This window comes from Achroia grisella, unplaced genomic scaffold, assembly GCF_030625045.1.
Source record: "Achroia grisella isolate CSIRO2021 unplaced genomic scaffold, CSIRO_AGI_Agris_v1 utg2156, whole genome shotgun sequence".
Lineage (NCBI taxonomy): Eukaryota > Metazoa > Arthropoda > Insecta > Lepidoptera > Pyralidae > Achroia > Achroia grisella.
In genome coordinates, this window is record NW_026712714.1 from 2,160,545 (window position 1) to 2,180,829 (window position 20,285).

At 33.5% G+C, this 20,285-nt stretch overlaps 1 protein-coding gene across 1 annotated transcript in view; it reads right to left on the minus strand.

The window, feature by feature from the left end:
* The window catches only part of LOC131842340 (probable multidrug resistance-associated protein lethal(2)03659), a 58,862-nt gene that overhangs the window by 37,896 nt on the left and 681 nt on the right, over positions 1-20,285 (minus strand). The gene's annotated exons all lie outside the window — the stretch shown is intronic.

The window sequence follows — 20,285 nt, forward strand, 5'->3', positions numbered from 1 at the left end:
TCCACATTTAACTTATACGAAACACACCAAAACTTATACTAACAAATATCAAAATCATGATTTGTTTCATTCATTAGAATCAATCTCAGAACTTGTGTAATATGATAACACGCCCCTTCCTTTATTTATATACAGAATAAGTTCCCAAAGGAGGATATCTTGGCATTCCTGGCCATAAAAACTATACAAGACTCGATTATGAGTGATCCTATTCTGGGAATGCCTGAAAACAACAGTGGCACCAGAGTGTACAAACATTTGTCATACACTCAGTCTCGTGCTTATATATATATATTACATTACATGTATGACGAACAAACATGACACTCGGTAACAAGATTGTTTATATTAGATATTTGGCCCCGCCTGTCAAATGTAATTCCTTAATAATATAATAATAATCTCAGGACAATTCACACAGCGCTATCTAGTGCCAAGTTAAGCTAGCTAAAGCTTATGTTATGGGTACTAGATAATTGATACAAATACATTTTATTATCATATATTCATAGAAAACACCCAGACCGATACAAACAATCTCATGAATACAAATGATTGTGCCGTGATCGGATTCGAACCCGCGACCATCGGAAGTAAAGCGGTGTGCTAAACCGCTAGACCACCGAGGCTGTCGTTAACAAATAATATATAGGTAAATAGCGATTAGGGATCGATAGAATCCCAAAATTGCTGATTGTGATTAAACTGTTCTGTACTACAGAATTATTTGTGTTCCCTATGTAATTTGCTGCCACATGTAATTGTAAATATGGAAAATAGAAACACAGTAAATATGTAAATAGAAAAAAGTTTTTTTGGCTACAAGACATTACTAAGTGTAATAAATATTGATAAATGATGTTTTTATAAATTTTATTACAGCACATCCTTAACAAATATTAAGTGTTATGCGTTATGTTAAAATTTTGCATTTCTTTATTCTAATCAACTTACAAACAAAACACATACAAAATCGCGGGTTTGGTTGTTAATTAAAAAAGAACTAATTCAATGTAATTCATCGTTATCATTGCCTTGCCTTTATCCTATTATTTGTGGTCGACGCAGTATCTCATTCTCTTCCACTGATTTCTATCGGCCATCATATCTGAGCATACTCTTCTTTTATTCATATCATCTTTCACATAATCCATCTTTTTTTAGAGCGTCCTATCCCTTTCCATCTATCCATGTTCATATTATACACTTTCCATAAGACATGTTCCTTGTTCCTCCGCATAACATGCCTATACCAGCTCAAACTGTTACCTCGCAACTTGTCTGTAACTTTCAAACTTCCTCGTATATACACATTCCTAAATCTGTCATTCCTGGAGACCCCACACATCCATCTCAACATTCGCATTTCTGCCACATGCACACGTCTTTCGTCCGTTCCCTTTACGGTCCAACATTCCGATCCATACAGGTTATATGATTATATATAAATAAATGACAGGTTTTATGACTAATTCAATGTAATTAATAGTTTAAAATACCATAACCTTAGTATCCAAAAATAGCCATTTATAATCAATTTTGTTCCTATCAAATCACCGCGAAGTGAGACAATTGACTTTGTCACGCGAAAATGACCTTAAAATTCACAGCGGAAAGGTTATGGGAATCATAATGGCGGCCAAGGCAAATATGAGGATGCATTCTCAATGATTTCAATTTTAATTATATATTCAAATGTTTAAGAAAGTAACCTGAGATATGACAGCCGATCGGGATCAGTGGAAGATGGGATGAAGGCAAGGCAATGATGTTCCAAAACGTACCGTGGAGCGTGAAACGAATTCGCGAGGCCCAACGGTGGGCTACAACCATACTGAAGAAGAGGAAGGAGATCCAAAACGCTAGGCGAATGTTTATTATAATTATTACGAGTATAGCATCTAGTAGCGGTCGGTAATACAGCACAGCGATTTACTTATTTTTTAGAATTCTTTTCGAGACTTTCATATGTATTTAAAGAGACGCTGTTAATTTGAATTGTTGAATTTACAAACAGATAATTCAATTTTACTTATTTGTACAGATTAACTATCTATAGTGTTAGTTCTAATTTCTTAAATTTAAGGCCAGTAACAGAAACATCATAATGACGAATGGACGCCAAACCTTATATAATACAATTACATATATCTATATCGACCCTAGATATATTCGCCAGTTATTTAGTTAGAGAACACTCTAATGTTATTTTTATGGATGTTTATGGAATGATGCACCAGCCTGTAACGGCTTACGCTGGCGGGGTTGCAGTGGAGGATGAGGATGAGCATGTGGTCAGGTCAGTTGACCAATCGTGCAAATTCACCATGAATTTATCATGGTTTCCAAATGGAAAGTAAACTTGGCTTGATACTTTGCTAGCGTTGGAGTAATTAGTTCTCATTAGTAACAATCCACTTCACCCAATGTGTTATTGATGATAATGGAATGGCGCACCCGCCTGCGCTAACGGTCTACGCTGGCGGGGCACCAGTAGAGGATGATAAGATGAGTATGAGGTCAGGTCAGTTAGCACATCGTGACAAATTCACCAAGAATTCATCACGATGGTTTCCAGGGAGAACCGCGTGGAGGTCAACCTAACATGGAACATTGCTAGCAATGGGAGTTACTAGTTCCCATTGCTAACAATCCCCTTCCCCCCACCCAATGTGTATTAAAATTACAGAAATTAAAAAAAAAAAACAAGTTTTGGCAGTAGCAGACTCTTGTTTTCTTAATGTTGTTATTAATGATGAGACAAGAATATCTGCACATCCACATACGTCTAACGTGAACTTTAGAATCGATGCAATCTACACGTGCTTTATCTTAACACCAGGTGTGTTATGTCCCGGCATCGCATGGACGTATTACAAATCTTTGAATTTCTCGACTTCTATACTATAACACGCATGTAACTAAATATATATAACTCAAAGACATAGTAACTGACTGACATAGTGATCTATCTACGCACAATACAAGCCACTGGACAGATCGGGCTGAAATTTGGCATGCAGGTAGATGTTATGACGTAGGCATTTCCTAAGAAAGGATTTTGATAAATTCCACCCCTAATAAAATAGGGGATGAAAGTTCAATCAATCTTTTTAGATTTTCGACTGATTGAACTGAAATTAAAGATTAGAGTTACTATGATGAAGACGTTCGCTTAAATAGGATTTTGATAAATTCAACCCTCATGGGGAGGTAATAAAGTATAATACAGGATGTAAATGTATTAGTTTGAACCTATCAGTACCTAATGGAACGAATAAATTAAGACGAACAAAAAAATTTTTAGTTCTTTAGGCTACTTTTATTTTAGAAAAATAAAGTTAAATTCCACGCGGATGAAGTCGCGAGAACAGCTAGTTATACATATAACCCATCCTCTTGAATCACTCCATCTATTGGTAAAACTGCATTAAAATCCGTAGCGTACTTTAAAAGACATAAGCGAACAGACAACGACTTCGACTTTGTTTCATACTACGAGTATGTAAAGATAATATATTTCCAAATTACATCATATCTATTGAGATGTGACAAATAATATCTAAACAAACACACACTAAGGAAAGATTTCATGCGTGTATCTCTAAATAGAATCATTATCACTGTACAAACACAATCTACTTGTGATAATCAAATGCTGATATTTTAGAAAACATATCAATAGACCAGAGTTTTTTTATGCATGACTAGCTATTCCCGTGACTTTGTTCGCTTCGAATTTAACTTTATTTTTCTAAAATAAAAGTAAGTTAGGCACTTACTCCTTATTACATCAGCTACCTACCAAAAAGAGTCCTGTCAAAATCGGTCAAGCCAATTCAGAGATTAACCGGAACAAAGAGACAGACAGACAGACAAAAATTGTAAAAAATATTATTTTGGTGCATGTACCGTATTTATATTCATATGCATGTAGTAAAAAACGGTTATTTCAATATTACAAACAGACACTCCAATTTTACTTATATGTATAGATGTATAGATAATGAAATGGTACATCCTGCTATGGTGGTCGAGGATGATAAGAGGACATGTTCCTATTATCATCCTCCACTGGTGTTCCTTCTTCAGGGAAAGAGAGGGGACTATTAATAAGGGAGACTAGTTGTTTTTTAATGCCTAATAATGGAATGATGCACCCAGCGGCGTTAATATTTCGTGCTTTTATTTACTACTAGTAATCAATATTGCTGAAAGTTATAAGTGTAAATAAGCATGTACAATCTGGATTAAATGGACCAAAATAGTACAATTTTTTTTTGTTTCAATCAGAAAAAAAATTGCGTGATATTTGACTCGACCCCCTCTCCTCCTTAAACATCTCACGTAATTTATGGACGCCCCCTAACCGCAGGCACAGCTAGTTATCAGTATGTTTAAATACATTTTCCTTACCGCATCTAGAGGATTTTTATAATATATGATATATTTACAATCTAGATATTCTCGTAGTACTATTGTATAGTTTATTTCATCATTTTACTCGTACTTGGTTTGCCTTTCATCATCATTTGCTCTAGGATTTTCGTTTATACAAACAAACACGACTATAAACTACAACAAAGCCTTGCATTGTATTGAGCTGCCAACGTAAATAAGGCTTTATACATGCTACCTATTTACTTAATTATTCAAACATTGTAGCAAAATTAAAGCAACATAACATATGACGTTGTTCGTCAAAGATAGCGTATATATAATACGAGTATATAATGTTAATTACACTTGTAGCTTAAAATGGAAGATGATAATAATATACCCAATAAAAAAAACAATCCCCTTTTCTCCTTAGGAAGGGGTTGTTTTTTTTTTTATTGGGTTGTTTGGACTATTGTCAGGTAGCACTACGACCTACATACATCAATTCTGCTCGCCCTTTTTCAGAATTCGCTACCTAGACCCGTCAGGGACAAGAATTGAAGGATATTCTTAGGAGCAATGGTTTTTATCACCTCGGGAAAGAGTGTAAACTTTCCAAATGAGATATTTCGTTTATGCATGAGTGGGCTACAACCACATAGGATGTGTAGTGGCGTTTCCTCTTCAGATTTTTGTCGTGCATAAGACTAATTTTGCCGTATGCTTGTTTAATTATTTAATAATTAGTTACATCAAGTATTAAGCTGAAGAGGTAGACCTTTCCCATTTATCGCGATTAATAAAATTAAAATATGTAAATACAACTATTGTATTGTTAGGTCACTTTTTTCCAAAGGCAAAGTGTAGTTTAAAAGGGATGGGACGAATCGGTTCAATAACAAAAGTAGGTTAAATGTTTTATGGATAAGGGGGTATTTATGCCTATAAAAGCTGAGTGTTTCTATAAGGCCATGTAGATAATAAATTTCTTAATGTCCGACATATTTTTTTTATTTTTATGTTCAAATCTATTAACGTAACTGGAGTGGTAAGCAATGAATTAATAATGTAAATACCTGCCTACTTACAAGTAATTCATAACTCATTCCTCCGTATCATATCATCATCATTACATAGTATAAAATAAAGTCGCTGTCGCTGTCCGTCCCTATGTATGCCTAAATCTTTAAAACTACGCAACGGATTTTGAAGCGGTTCTTTTTAATAGATAGAGGAATTCTAGAGGAAGTTTTATATATATATACATATAATGCACACCCGTACATGATCAGGGCGAGTAGCTATTCATTCAATAAAACAATAAAATCTGTCTAATGCGAAAAATTTCGACTTTTGTCCGCATACTTGCGTACACCACGTATAGAACTATTACAATAATCACATCATTATGTTCAAATTGTGTTTTTCAGCGGTGACCGAACGTCGCTCGAACATTTATGGTATTTACTGAACTGAAGGACGCTAGTGAGATGATTCAATCATTATTATATACGCTATTGTTGTTATGTTGCCGATCCGGTCCAAATCTCTACGAATATGTATCACTTTACTCTAGCAAAAAGGTTTTTTTACGATTTATACAACTCTATCTAGTTCTAAGCTAATCACAGCTTGTTAAGGGTACTAGGCGACGGACCTAATATATCATCATCGGGCAATGAATAAAGTTTAGATATAGTTTAGCATCATGGCAAACGCAACCAGAATGAACAAAAAGTAAAATTAAAATAACAAGTTATAAAAAAATATAAGTACCTAACTCATACGTAACACAAAGAAATGACGAATTAAAGTAAAAACGTTGATAAATTTGAAACGCCTGTGTACTTCTTCAAAAAATTGTAGCTAAAAACAACAGCCATCTCGACCACATTAGCTTTTAAAACAAAAAAAATACCGCATCATAATTAATCCATTCGATCAGGAGGTATGACGCCACAGACCGACACACAGACATGTCAACGAACGATGTCGTCAAACGATGGTTTCCAGAAAAGACCGCGTGGAGTTCAATCATTATAACATCATCATCAATTCTTTCACTCAAATTCATATTACGAGAGAATGGTTTTGGCATCAGTGTTTTTTTTTTATGACCGGCCGCCTGCCTGAAGTCAACCCTCCTCAATCATTATAACAATGAGCACATTATAACTAGTGCCTCTTAGGGGAAGGGGAATAGTAATGTAGACTAATGACACCATAGCTGGCAACGTACCATGTGTCTGACTACACTCTGTCCTGTCCCTGGTCCTGGAAACCATTGTGATAAATTCCACGTGAATTAACCCAATATATATATATTGGAACTATGTAAATTTGTTCGCAAATACCCTGATTTATACAAAAAAAGAGTAGATATTAAACAGAATTATTCTGTACGATTGCAAAACAACTTAATGCTACCAGACTCCAAACTTAGTTTGCACTCATCTGGTCCTCTGGCAATGTCGATAAAAATATATAATAAACTACCGGAAGATTTGAAAAATATAAAAAAAGATATAATATTTATAGATAACCTAAAAAATTACTAATAAAAAAAATGTTATTATAATGTCAACGAATATTTGACAGATAAATTATAAAGTCAGTCTATAAAAAGAAATTAAAATACAGAAATTATACCAAAGGCAACGGCTGTATGGGCTTAGACTCTTTGCCTTTCCATTACGGATAAATAAAACAAAAAAAAAAACAATGTATACAGATCGATTAGTAAAATAATATATAAAAAATAATTAAATTCTGTTAACGCCACTGTATCTCATTGTAGCTTGCTGCGCCCATCAGGGTCCATGGTGCTCTTATAATAATATTATGTCAACCATTATGTAACACTATGGAATGCAAATGAATAAATAAATAAATAAAAGACAATATACCATCTCAGACTGACCTACATGCGATTCCTCTGAAATAGCATTGTGATAAATTCCAGGTGAATTGGTCACGATGGGCTAACTGACCTGACCTCATGCCATCATATCATCCTCCACTGGTGTTCCGCGAGTCCATACCATTAGCGCAGGCGGGTGCATCATTCCATCTAATAATAAAAAACTAGTCTCCCTCATTACTAGTACCCTCTCTTTTCCTCAAAGATGGCTGTTACCAGCTCCGCACCAGCCAGCCTTCCTTCGCAATCGGTGTATGTTGATTGAAATAAATAAATAATCCTGGACAATTGACACAGCGGCATCCAATCCCACGATAATCAGAGCTTGTGTTATGGGTACTAGACAACTGATATAAATATTTTTTTATAAATACATACATAACATACATAAAAAATACTCAGACCGATACAAACAATCATGAATACATGTTTGCACCGTGCGAGGAATCGAACCAGCTATCATCGAAAGTAAACCGCTACACCACCGAGGCAGTCTGTTGTTGATTTAAATAACTTACCACCAAGTGGTTCTGTTCGAGGAAAATGCTTACAAACAGTGATGTCAGGTGAAAGCAGTAATACAAGATTTCAATAACAAGCGAGTACTGCGTAAACACGGTTATTGTGAGAAATGGTATGGTTTTAAACATTAACGACCTCACAGAGTTTAGCGGTTTATCACACTACGGCCGGTCGCGGATACAGTATTCACAAAATGCGAAAAATAATAATTTTATTTTTTACTACCTATAATTATACAATATCTACTTAATTTCTTACTAGATGACACTGTGTCGTTTTTTATAGGTCTATTTCTTTATTGTTTAGCTAACGAAGATTTATATTCTATTTTATTTTTAAAATCATCATCGTAATTTTTTTTTAAAACACTATATTTTGTTTTTTACACAGCAAATATAAATCCTGAATTTGTAAAAATACCACACCCATTACACACCCACACATTAGTAATTCCACAGATAACATAATATTCTAAAAAACCAATCGTCTACCAATTCTAAATAAAAAACAACTGAATACAGATATATAATTATATGATGTTGAATATAGTAAAACCTTATTTATATTGTTAACCGGGTCATAAATTAACCGGGAAAAATTTGAATGCTGTATGTCGCGATATTTCTTTGGACGGTAGTAGAAAGAACTACTGTCACCTATCTACATTGACATCGCTGTTACTCCAGACAGCTCGAAACCACGGCTAGTGCAACCTAGTCGAAACGTCTTCATTTACCATAAAATTATTCATGTTAAAACCCTATTAAAAAATTAAATAATACGTATTAAACACGAAAGATTAAAAATAAGTATAAAAAACTTATTTTTAATTCGATTGTAAAGGTTCATAGCTCACAAAATTTCAAAGTTCGGTCAAACGAGTTTAAAAACAGTGAAATGAAATTATTTATTGCAATAAAGGGTGGTAAATATATGTACAGATGGAGATGTATTTATTAATGTAGATGGTTATAAGACCGAAAAAGAGATGGATGGACTATGTGAAAGATGTGATCATAAGAAAGGGAGTAAATAACGAGATGACTGCGAACAGGGATGAAAGCAAGACAAAATCATATTACGTCGACCACAAATAAATGTGATATGAAATAAACAAAAGATGATGTTGTGTGTTATTGTTATGTTACTGATCCTTACATTCAGTCTATTCGGCATAAACAAATTCTTTTAAAATTTGCTTTTAATTAATATCATATTTTGTTAATGTTAGACCTACAATGAGAATCACAGGCAGTTTTTATATACCAATACTTTTATCCATATTCAAAATGTGTGTGTTGTGTGTTCTTTATATACATTTTATTTTATAACAGTTCTGTCACTGCGCTCTACTGTAATAAACGTCTCTACAAGCATCTATACAGATAACGGCTTGCAGCAGTAATAATTAATTAAAATAGTAGTATTTTAATTAATTATTACTGCCGCAAACCGTTTCAGAGGAGTTACATACTCCTCTGAAACGGCTTGACCGATTTCTATGAAATTTTATATGCATATTCAGTAGGTCTGAGATTCGGCTACTATTTCTCATACCCCTATGTGATAAGGGTTGTCCACCCCTAAAATTGTTTTTTTATTTTTTAGACATTTTTTTTATTGTGTCATTAAAAAATACATACAACCCTAAACTTAAACCATTCTATCACCAACCCCTATTTTTTTATATGACAAAACAACGGACAGCTAGTTATAACTATAATATTAATAATATTAACAATAACAAATCATAAAATGTCATCCATTTTGCATATATTAATTGTAAAAGTTGACTATTTGGCCGATTGTATTCCCAAAAAAATATTATAAAGAAAAAAGTAACACGAGGGTTTCCCGCTCACTCACCTTGTGATGAGTCTGCGTACCGAATGAATGGTAGAATCAAGGATATCATTACACAAAAGTGCTTATATTGACTCTATTAGAATAAAGATTATTTCTATTTCTATAAAATAATATTTCAATGAGTAAATATGAAAAGGTACAAAAATCAATACGGTGTCGAAATTTCTAGGGTCAGCAGGAGGTCGTCAAGAGGTCACCTCTCATTTACCTCACATACAATGTGGTTAATTATCTATACATATAAATAAAATTGGAGTGTCTGTTTGTAATATTGAAATAACCGTTTTTTACTACATGCATATGAATATAAATACGGTACATACACCAAAACAACATTTTTTTACAATTTCTGTCTGTCTGTTTGTTCTGGCTAATCTCTGAAAGCTGGCCCGATTTTGACGGGACTTTTTTTGGCAGGTAGCTGATGTAATGTAGCCTACCTTTATTTTAGAAAAATAGAGTTATATTCGGACGAAGCTGCGGGAACAGCTAGTATATTATAAAATTATATTATTCCTATAATATTTAGGTTTTACTGGAATCTTTTTCAATAACTATTAAACGTTTATAACATTGTACAAGTAGAAATAGAAATAGAAATAATCTTTATTCAAATAAACTCATTACAAGCACTTTTGAATAGTCATATTTTATATACCACTCATTCGGAATGCAGATTCATCACAAGAAGAATGACCAAGAAACTTATGTGTTGCTCTTTTTAATAGATGTTTTTTTATATAAATAATTACAGTATAACAAGTAAGAGGCATGCGATAATCAACATAGAAATCGCTACGCACTCATTATTAGTGTAATCAGATAATATTATCAGTCCTATGGATTTAATTTTTTTCTATAAGAACATTATTATCGTTAACGAATTCAGTAACGAAATATCTTTACATATTAATTGAATGAAGTTTTTTGAATTAAATGAAGTTTGAATTTATGAATGAATTAAATGAAGTTTTTACCGCCGTCTGTTCGCTTACATATTTTAAACTACGTAATGGATTTTAATGCAGTTTTTAGCAATAGATAGTGATTCAAGAGGAAGGTTTCTTTGGAGTCTTAGGCGTCCATAGGCTACGGTAACCATTGACCAACAGACAGGTCCTATGCTTGTTTGCCACCATCGTAGTATAAAAAAAACATGTATACTCGAGCGGTGTCAGGGCGGTAGCTAGTGTATTATTACTATTATTATATAAATAAAGTATAAAATATATATATGTATTGCTTGTATTATATTTTAGAACTATTTATAAACCGCGACTTCATTCGCTCTGAATTTAACTTTTTTTTTATTAAAATAAATATAGTTTCAAAAATAAAAGTAAAATATTAATTATATGATGTATCATTTTTTTTTTTAATTTTTGTTGTCTGTTTATTCTTGTTAATCTATAAAACGGGTGTACCGATTTTAACTAAACTTTCACTCGCAGATAGCTAATATTATAAGCAGTTACTCAGGTTACTTTTATAAGTGACTTTTTTTAAATTCCTCATGACGTCGTGTAACACCTATATAGAAAATAACTCACGTCTGATTGTCATATTGTGACAACAATATCAATAGATAATATGTTATCTGTCTATCAAAATTAGATAGTACTCGAGATCAATGTTGCGTGATCGACGGTTCTGATATTACCAACGAGCGAATAAGTTTAATAATACAATGGCGTGATAGAACGGTTCATTAAGATAACAGAAAGGATATACAACTGCGAATATTGTAGTAACGCCAGGCTTTGTGGATTCCGTAACATTTCTAAAAAAAATAACATCAAAGAAAGTTACCAACGAGCTAATAAGTTTAATAATACAGTGGCGTGATAGAACGGTTCATTAAGATAACAGAAAGGAACATCACAGAAAGTTACCAACGAGCGAATAAGTTTAATGTTACGGTGACGTGATAGAACGGTTCATTAAGATAATTAAGTTCATTAAGTTCATTAACAGAAAGGCTATACAACTGCAGATATAGTAGAATATCCCGGATATTCTACTATATCTGTAGTTGTTGTCGTGTTGGATTTCTAAAAAAAAACATAATTATTGGCGGTGCAAATATAATAAATGAAAAACAAAATGCAACATAATATAAACAGAACGAAACATACAATATATACCTAAGAAATACTATAGTATATTACATAAATATATAGAAATATTATGCATATATAGAAGTAAAAATATACATATATAGAAAATAAACTTAAATATATACCATATAGACTAATATATGCCGAATAGTCACAGAAGTAAAGTTAGAGAACAGAGAAGAGAAAACTTTATAAATTCAGATAATATTTCCGTACTTTACTTCTTCTTCTTATTCCGGCCTTATCCCATTTTCATTTGGGGTCGGCTCTCCTAATAGTTCTTCTCCAGTGGTGTCTATTTTGGACTGTTGTTGGCTCTATGTTTCCGTTGTCCTTAAGGTCCATACTAACTACTGACATCCATGTTAATCGAGGTCGTCCACGCTTTTTCGGTCCTGAATTGTGGTCGAGAACTTTTCTCGTCAAGTGGTCTTCCGATCTCCTCATGATATGGCCATACCATCTAAGTCGTGCTTCCACAAACTTATTTAGGTTTTTATTTCCGTACTTTACGTTTAAAAGAAAATTTATTCATAGCGGTTTTGACTCGTATCAAGGGGTAAGTCATCCCAATGTTTGATAGCGTGAACGACGAAAGAATAGTGGACGAAACTGAACAAATGAGCTGGGATATGAAGTAATAAATTCTACGAATACAGCGATTGGTGTTGTCCCAATGGAAATAAAATTTACTCTTAACATAATCAGGACATTTACTTAGTTACCTATTTTTTAACTATGATACATATTTGACGACTCAAGTGAGTCAATAATCCAGATCACACAAGATTCTTTAACAGTAGAGTAAAAACAAAGACTAATATATAGGTATTAATAACATTAACCTCCTTTCTGTAAAAACAAAGGATGCAATTACTATAATTTATTTTCATTAGTAGGTACCTACTTACAATTTATAAAAGAGGAAAAGAGTATACAAAGTAGAGAACAATGTGTTTTATAAACAGAATTTTTGATGTTATATTTGTTTTGTGCATGAGTAATGGCCATTGAGACCCTGAGTTAGCGTAAGCTGCGAAAGAGCTGGTACTGTGCCAGGACTGAAATTTGACGTCATGTCCTCAGTTAAAGTTATTATTTTATGTAACTCGAATGGTAAACATGCTTTTTATTTTTTTACATATTCTTGTGATGGCCAACTCTCCTTTACAGCTTCACCGGACGGAAGCTGATGGGTAACCTGGTGGTAGATGGTAAACTTGTATACATGAAAAATGCCACGGACATCATGTCAATATCTGATGGTCGTAGTAACCCTCACGCACCACCATTCCAGGGTACTAAGATATTATGTCCTATAATTTCACACTCTTTTCGACTCCAATCATGCCCCATCCAAATAAAAAAGGGATAGAAGGTACGATGGCCCGAGCCGAAGTTCGACCTCTTAGCGGTGACCTCAGACTAAAGTTGCATTTGTCAGGCAGAAGTAGACCTTCAGCCGCCTCATAAGTCCTTCCACGGTTTTGAAGTACCATCTACACTCGCCTCCTATCGTGCAGTGAAGCTGTAAAGCCAGCTGCGGCCAACAACATTAAAGTAGTTCGAAAAAAATCTCTCCAAATGACAAAGAAAACAAGTGTGAATATTTTTAAATGAATAGTGATATTTGCAAAAAAAGAGGCAGTTTTCTTTGGTGAGTATCAAAGAGACTGAAGTGCCTGAAGACGGGACGGATTGTCACGTTAGGTATGAACCGCTAATCATAAACGTTCTATTATGATTAGCGTTGCCAGACGTTTCGTATTTCCCGGGACGTCCCGTATAGTTAGCCTTAGTTTAAAATGTCCCGGCGGGACTGACTCTGTCCCGTATACGAACCGTGCTCCATTTTTTACTATTAAATCGATCTACGCTAGATAAAAATACTCACGAATACAACATTCGTACCCCTAATTTAATAAGTTAGCGAAGCGAGTTAGTAAGTTAGTTAGTTTAGCGAGTTGTTGACCGTTTTTATATACGACTATAATTGTATTGATTTTTATAAATATGTTAAAACCAATAAATATTTGTTAAAGCTGGGTAGCTCCTCAGAAATATGTATAAAAAAATAAAGAATGATATATATAATTTTCCTGTGTAAAAAACTAAATAATTTTTGCCTATTTAAGCATTTGCCCCTTAAAGGCTGAAAAAAATCTGGCAATTCTAATTATAATTAACAAAACGACATTACACCTAACGTTAGAAATGACTTATGCCAACTCTCGTGAGCCAAACCGCGGCAGATTATTGACATTAGTCTGTTGGATTATGAAAGTCATTGGAACGAATCGAGTGTATAATCACATGCAAACAAGGACATTTTGAGATGTGGTGCGGTGACCTGAAAATTGACGTGTACATAATACACACCTACACATCTATACTTATCATTACATAGTATAAAACAAAGTTGCTGTCGCTGTCTCCCTATGTATGCTTAAATCTTTAAAACTACGCAACGGATTTTGATTTTTTTTTTTTATAATAGAGTGATTTAAGAGGAAGGTATATATAATATATAATAGATGTACACCCCGTGTGAAGCCGGGGCGAGTAGCTAGTAATATTATTAAGCTCTCAGGCTCAGGAATTACTGGTTTGAATTGAAAAATTATTTTTGTGTTGGATAGCCCATTTGTCGAGGAATGCTTTAAGCTATATAACTTTACGCTACGACTAACAGGAGCGGAACTGCAACAAAAAATATTGCAAAAGGTGGAGAATGAAACTTTTTGACTTACATATTGTGTGCTATAAATCTAACTTGAAAGGTAGGATAGCTTACATCTAAATTTATAATCGCAATATTATTTAACCTTAGCAATGCGTGGCCGGGTCTGGTAGCATATATATATATATATATATATATATATATATAAAGCTGTCAGTACATCTCAACAAAGACTATGCGTCATGTTTACACAGCTGTAGGTATAGCACGCTGCGCTTGCGCATACAAAGAGCAAAGCACGATTAAGAGGTTAAAATGGTAATGACATGAGCGCACGAGCCGTGAAGATAATTTAATTACAATGTAATAATGTCGCCTATTTACATTTACCGGGTCGCTTATCACTCGTTGTGTACACATGTTGCTATGTGTCATCGTATTTTTTTTTATTGATAATAATGGAACGGTGCACCCTTAATATATTCTTTATTGCACAGATAATAGGAAGATATTATAATTTAGAGACAATGTGAGCAAAGGTGGACTTATCCTTAGAAGAGATCTCTTCCAGTTAACCTAAAACTGTGGGATATGTGGTACTGAGTGGGTAATAACTGGTAATAACCCTTCTGCGCTAACATAGGTTAGGCCATAGGTTTACGCTGGCGGGGCTCCAGTGGAGGATGATAAGATGAATGAGGTCAGGTCAGTTAGCCCATCGTGAGAAATTCATTAGGAATTTATCACGATGGTTTCCAGGGGGAACCGCGTGGAGGTCAACCTGACTTGGGACATTGATAGCAATGGAGTAATTATTTCACATTACTTACAATATTATATAGAGGGGAGGGGATGGTTAGCAATGTGGACTCATTGCCAGCAATGTACCATGTCAGGTTGACCTCCACGCGGTTCCCTCTGGAAATCATCATAATAAATTCATGGTAAATTTGCCACGATAGCCAATGACCTGACCTCATACTCATCTCATATCCTCTATTGGTGCCCCGCCAGCGTAAACCGCTAGAGGCGGGTGCACCATTCCATTATCACCCATAAGGAATATTATACAGGTAAAGTTTGTGAAGTCGTATGTAATCACAGGATCTACTGAACTGAGTTCGAAAATTCTTTGACCGATAGAAAGCCACGTTATTTGCGCGTGTCATAGGCTATATAACATCACGCTACGACCAATAGGAGCGGAGCTACAATAAAAATAACGCAGACGAAGTTGCGGATCAGCCAGTTGTCATATATTTTTTTAATGGATGATGGATGGGAGAAAATCATAGTACTAATCAATAATAAATATCATTGAGCATGTTTTATTAAACGTTAGAGAGATAGATAAATATTTTATTTGCATGCTCAGCACACACACAATACAAAATAAAATCCAAAAAATACGAATAAACATGTAACAGAAACAGGAAACAATAACTGACTACAAATTTAAAGCTACATCAATTTGAAAATAAACAGATTACAAATTCACGTAGTCGTTTATCGTGTCAAAGTCTAAGTACCTACTATACATATATATGTATGTACAATAATATAACAGCTGCACTGGAAACTGGACATTGACCTTAATAACCTAGATCCCTTTGTATCTGTTCTATAGATATACATTCTCAGCTCAGATTAAAGAGATGCCAATTAAAATCAATGAAAACAATTTAGATTTGTAACTCAAGATCACAACAACAAGGGACGCCACTTGAAATAATTCCGATCAATCGACATTTGAAGATGCCATTCCACATTTTTTATTCGACTTCAAAACATGGTTAATTTTATGGTAAATAGTGGTATTTACCTCTCTGAACGGTTCGACTAGGTTGCACTAGCCGTGGTCGGGAGCTTATCGACGTAAATAGGTGCCAGTATTGTTTTGTGTTGCACAATCTAGTGACGGTAGTAGTCGAAGCGTCGAGAGAGGTAAATAACTTTATTTACCACTAGCTATACCCGCGACTTCGTCCGCGTGAAATTTAACTTTATTTTTCTAATACAAAAAATAGCGTAAGTTAGTCCTTATTACATCTGGTACCTGCCAAAAAAAGTCCCGTCACAATCGGTCCAGTTATTTCAGAGATTAGCCGTAACAAACAGACAGACAGATAAAAATTGTAAAAAATGTTAGTTTGGTGTAGGTATGTGCCGTATTCATATTCATATGCATGTAGTAAAAAACAGCTATTTCAATATTACAAACAGACACTACAATTCTATTTATATGTTTTGATAAATTATTCGTAAAGACCCGGTTAACAACATAAATAATGTAGATAGTCCTTAGTCCTATAGAACCTGTATCATATAATTTCACTGTCATATCGCTACTTACCTAACCTTCAACCTAAAGATATCCTACAAAATGGTCTACTGAAATAGATGTTACATATGTGGTATTTTGTGATTAAATTTCATTCCGCTCCAGATTTCGTGCAGAGTGAAAATAATAAAAATATTACCGATGCCAAGACGAGGACATTACCTGTTTTTATAAAATTATTTTACTTATTTATTTGTATAAAATTCACCACTACTCTAAACAAATTTGCATGATTATATAATTATTGTCTTAAGTAAACTGTGATTAACGTCGTTGGTGATACATTTATCTTTCATCTCATCACATATTACTACTGTTTGTTAGTCCTAAATAAATAAAAAAAAGTTACAAATACAATATGTTGTTTATCCAATAAAAACGTATTAACTAAGAATGTGAACGTCCTCAACTCCTTATGATGCACTTGACACAGTTTTCACTTCCCAGCGCATTAGACGGAATCATGATTGTATTGTATGTACTGTTTAAACAATATGTTTATTACACAAATAGTAATATTAACATTCCTGGACAATCCAAATAGCGCTATCAAGTCAGAAGCCATTGTTATGGGTACTAAACATTTCATATAAATACTTAATATCATTTTTGTAAATACATACATAATATATAAAGAAAACACGAAGGCCGATATAAACTATCATACTCATGAATGCAAATGTTTATACTGTGCGAGGAGTTGAACTCACGACCACCGGGAGAAAAACGCTGTGCTAAACCGCTAGACTACCGAGGCCGAATGTAGCGACTAGACTTTCAACCGATGTATATGAAACCTAAACAAATTATTATACACCTAAAGTTTTTTCAGAAATTACTTTGTGCATACACTGTGGGGTTTTTAGTTGGTAAGAATCTCGTCACCCCTCCAGAGGGGGACGGTTTTTTGAGGATTTTTCCACACAATAAATGGCAGGGCTCATTTCAGTTAGGGCGACTAAGCTAGATGAGATCTACTCTACAGCAACTACAGGCTCTACAACATTATCTAGTTCTGCGAGATTTTTTTTTGTAGGTAATCGAATGATGTTTACGTGGCTGGGCACCAGTGAAGGATGATAGCATGAACATGAGGTCAGGTCTGTTAGCCCCATCGTGACAAATTCATCGGGAATTTATCACGATGGTTTCCAGGGGGGGCCATGTGGAGCTCAACCTGACATGGTACATTGTTAGCAAAGGTCTGGGAGGTTTATATATGTATATAGGTTTACCTCCGTCGTATAAACACTATTAGTGTGTACGTATGTATGTATTACTGTGAAGCATGTAGTCTGACGGTGAAGCAGCGTTAGGTCGATGTTAGTATAATCTAATGTGAATATGACTTTTACTTACTTTTTCAAATAAATGCTTGATTTATTTATTTTTTAAATTTTAAGCCGGTTATAGTATACTAGCTAGTGCCCGCGACTTCTTCTAATCTTTCATCTCCCCTTTCAACTCCCTACAACCCTTTTTTCGCATTCAAAAGTAGCCTATGGCCTTTCTCAGGATCTAGACTATCTGTGTACCAAATGTCATTTAAATCGGTTCAGTAGTTTTGATGTTAAAGCGAGACAGACAGACAGAGAGTGTTACGTTCACATTTATAATATAAGTAAGGATAAAGATTGCACTAGGCGAACTTATATCGCAGGAGTCCGTGATATGAAAAAAAAAAGTTTGCGGTCAATATTGCCTTTATCTATGCATACAAATAAATTAGGAGTGTCTGTTTGTAATATTGAAATAACCGTTTTTTACTCCATGCATATTAATATAAATTGGTGTATACACCAAAATATCATTTTATACAATTTTTGTCTGTTTGTTCCGGTTAATCTCTTAAATGGCTGGACCGATTTTGACGGGACTTTTTTTGGCAGGTAGCTGATGTAATAAGGGGTAACTTAGGCTACTTTTATTTTAGAAATAATCATTTATTTTAGAAAATAAGCTAAAATTCACGCAAAATATTAAATAAAATATGTTCAAGTTTTAGGTAAATATATTATATATTACGCAATAATAATATAAAAACCAGTTATTTGAGGACATATTTATAGCGGACGGTTTAAAAAGGGACGTTATCAGTGAGCAAACTATTCAGATAAATATATTAGTCATTGCGCTACACAGTTCTTTTAGATATATTCTTTATGAGTAACATTATGCAATGATAAAATAAATATATAAAATAATAACCCTTTAATTTCTTGTGCATTAAAATATATTTTGTTATATTAATACAAACAAAATACATTTTACAAAGCCTAATATATACTTAGTTATATAAAATGTGTTTTTTAGTATTTCAGACTTCTTTTCTTATTGTAAAAAAAATATTTGTTTTTTACAGACTAATATAATAGTAGATAAAATAATAAATGTGATATTTTTTTAAATATCCATTATAATTTATTTATTTTTCATATGATTAAATTTGAATGGCTTAACATTCAAATTAAAAAAAAGAACAATAAGTTATAAACTAAATTAAATTGCCACACTATCTTAACATACTAAATTAAATCAAATCAACACACTAAATTAAATCACTACATTATATATAAATAGGAATAATGTCAATGAAGTAAGATATTTTAAGGACCCTTATTATGTAATTGGTACAGCAACCAAGCTGATGGCTCACCTGATTGTACGTGGTCATCATCAATTATATATTATACTAGCTGTACCTGCAACTTCGTTCGCATGGATTATAACTTTATTTTTCTAAAATAAAAGTAGCCTAAGTTACTCCTTATTACATGAGCTACCTGCCAAAAAGAGCCGTCAAAACTGTCCAGCCATTTCAGAGATTATTTATCTAGAGTGATGTCACACATTTTGTATTTTTTTATAAGTATATATATATATATTTAAGATTTTCATTAATAATACAATTTCTTCTATATATTCTACCTCACCTTTTGTCACATAATGACACACTCACACTTTGACAACCCTCTCCCCCTGCGTGACAAAATTTTTAGATGGCCCCTAATAGTAACTTGATTTGTCTAAATATATTAAATGTATCTATTTGAAAATGTAACTATCATTTGTGAGTAATATTATTTTATATATTGGTAAATTTTTATACCAACCCCAAGTAAATGGGATAAGGAAGTAGCAGATGATGATTAGTAAATTTTTTGCACATGAATTTTAATTTTTGACAATAGCTGGATAAAGATATCTGTTAGCATGTAAATGATTTATATGACTGTTACCATGCTGGCCAGATGGTTTAGTATCTCTATACTAAACCTCTAATTATTACAAGTTTTCGCTCTATGATACATATGTATTTATGCTTTCTATTACTAATATTGCCACAATTATTACTGTCACTGCTATATTATTTTATTTATATTCAATAAAATGACAATCAGAATCATATACTGATATAGCTACATAATATAAATTACGTATTAATATTAATAGTTATTT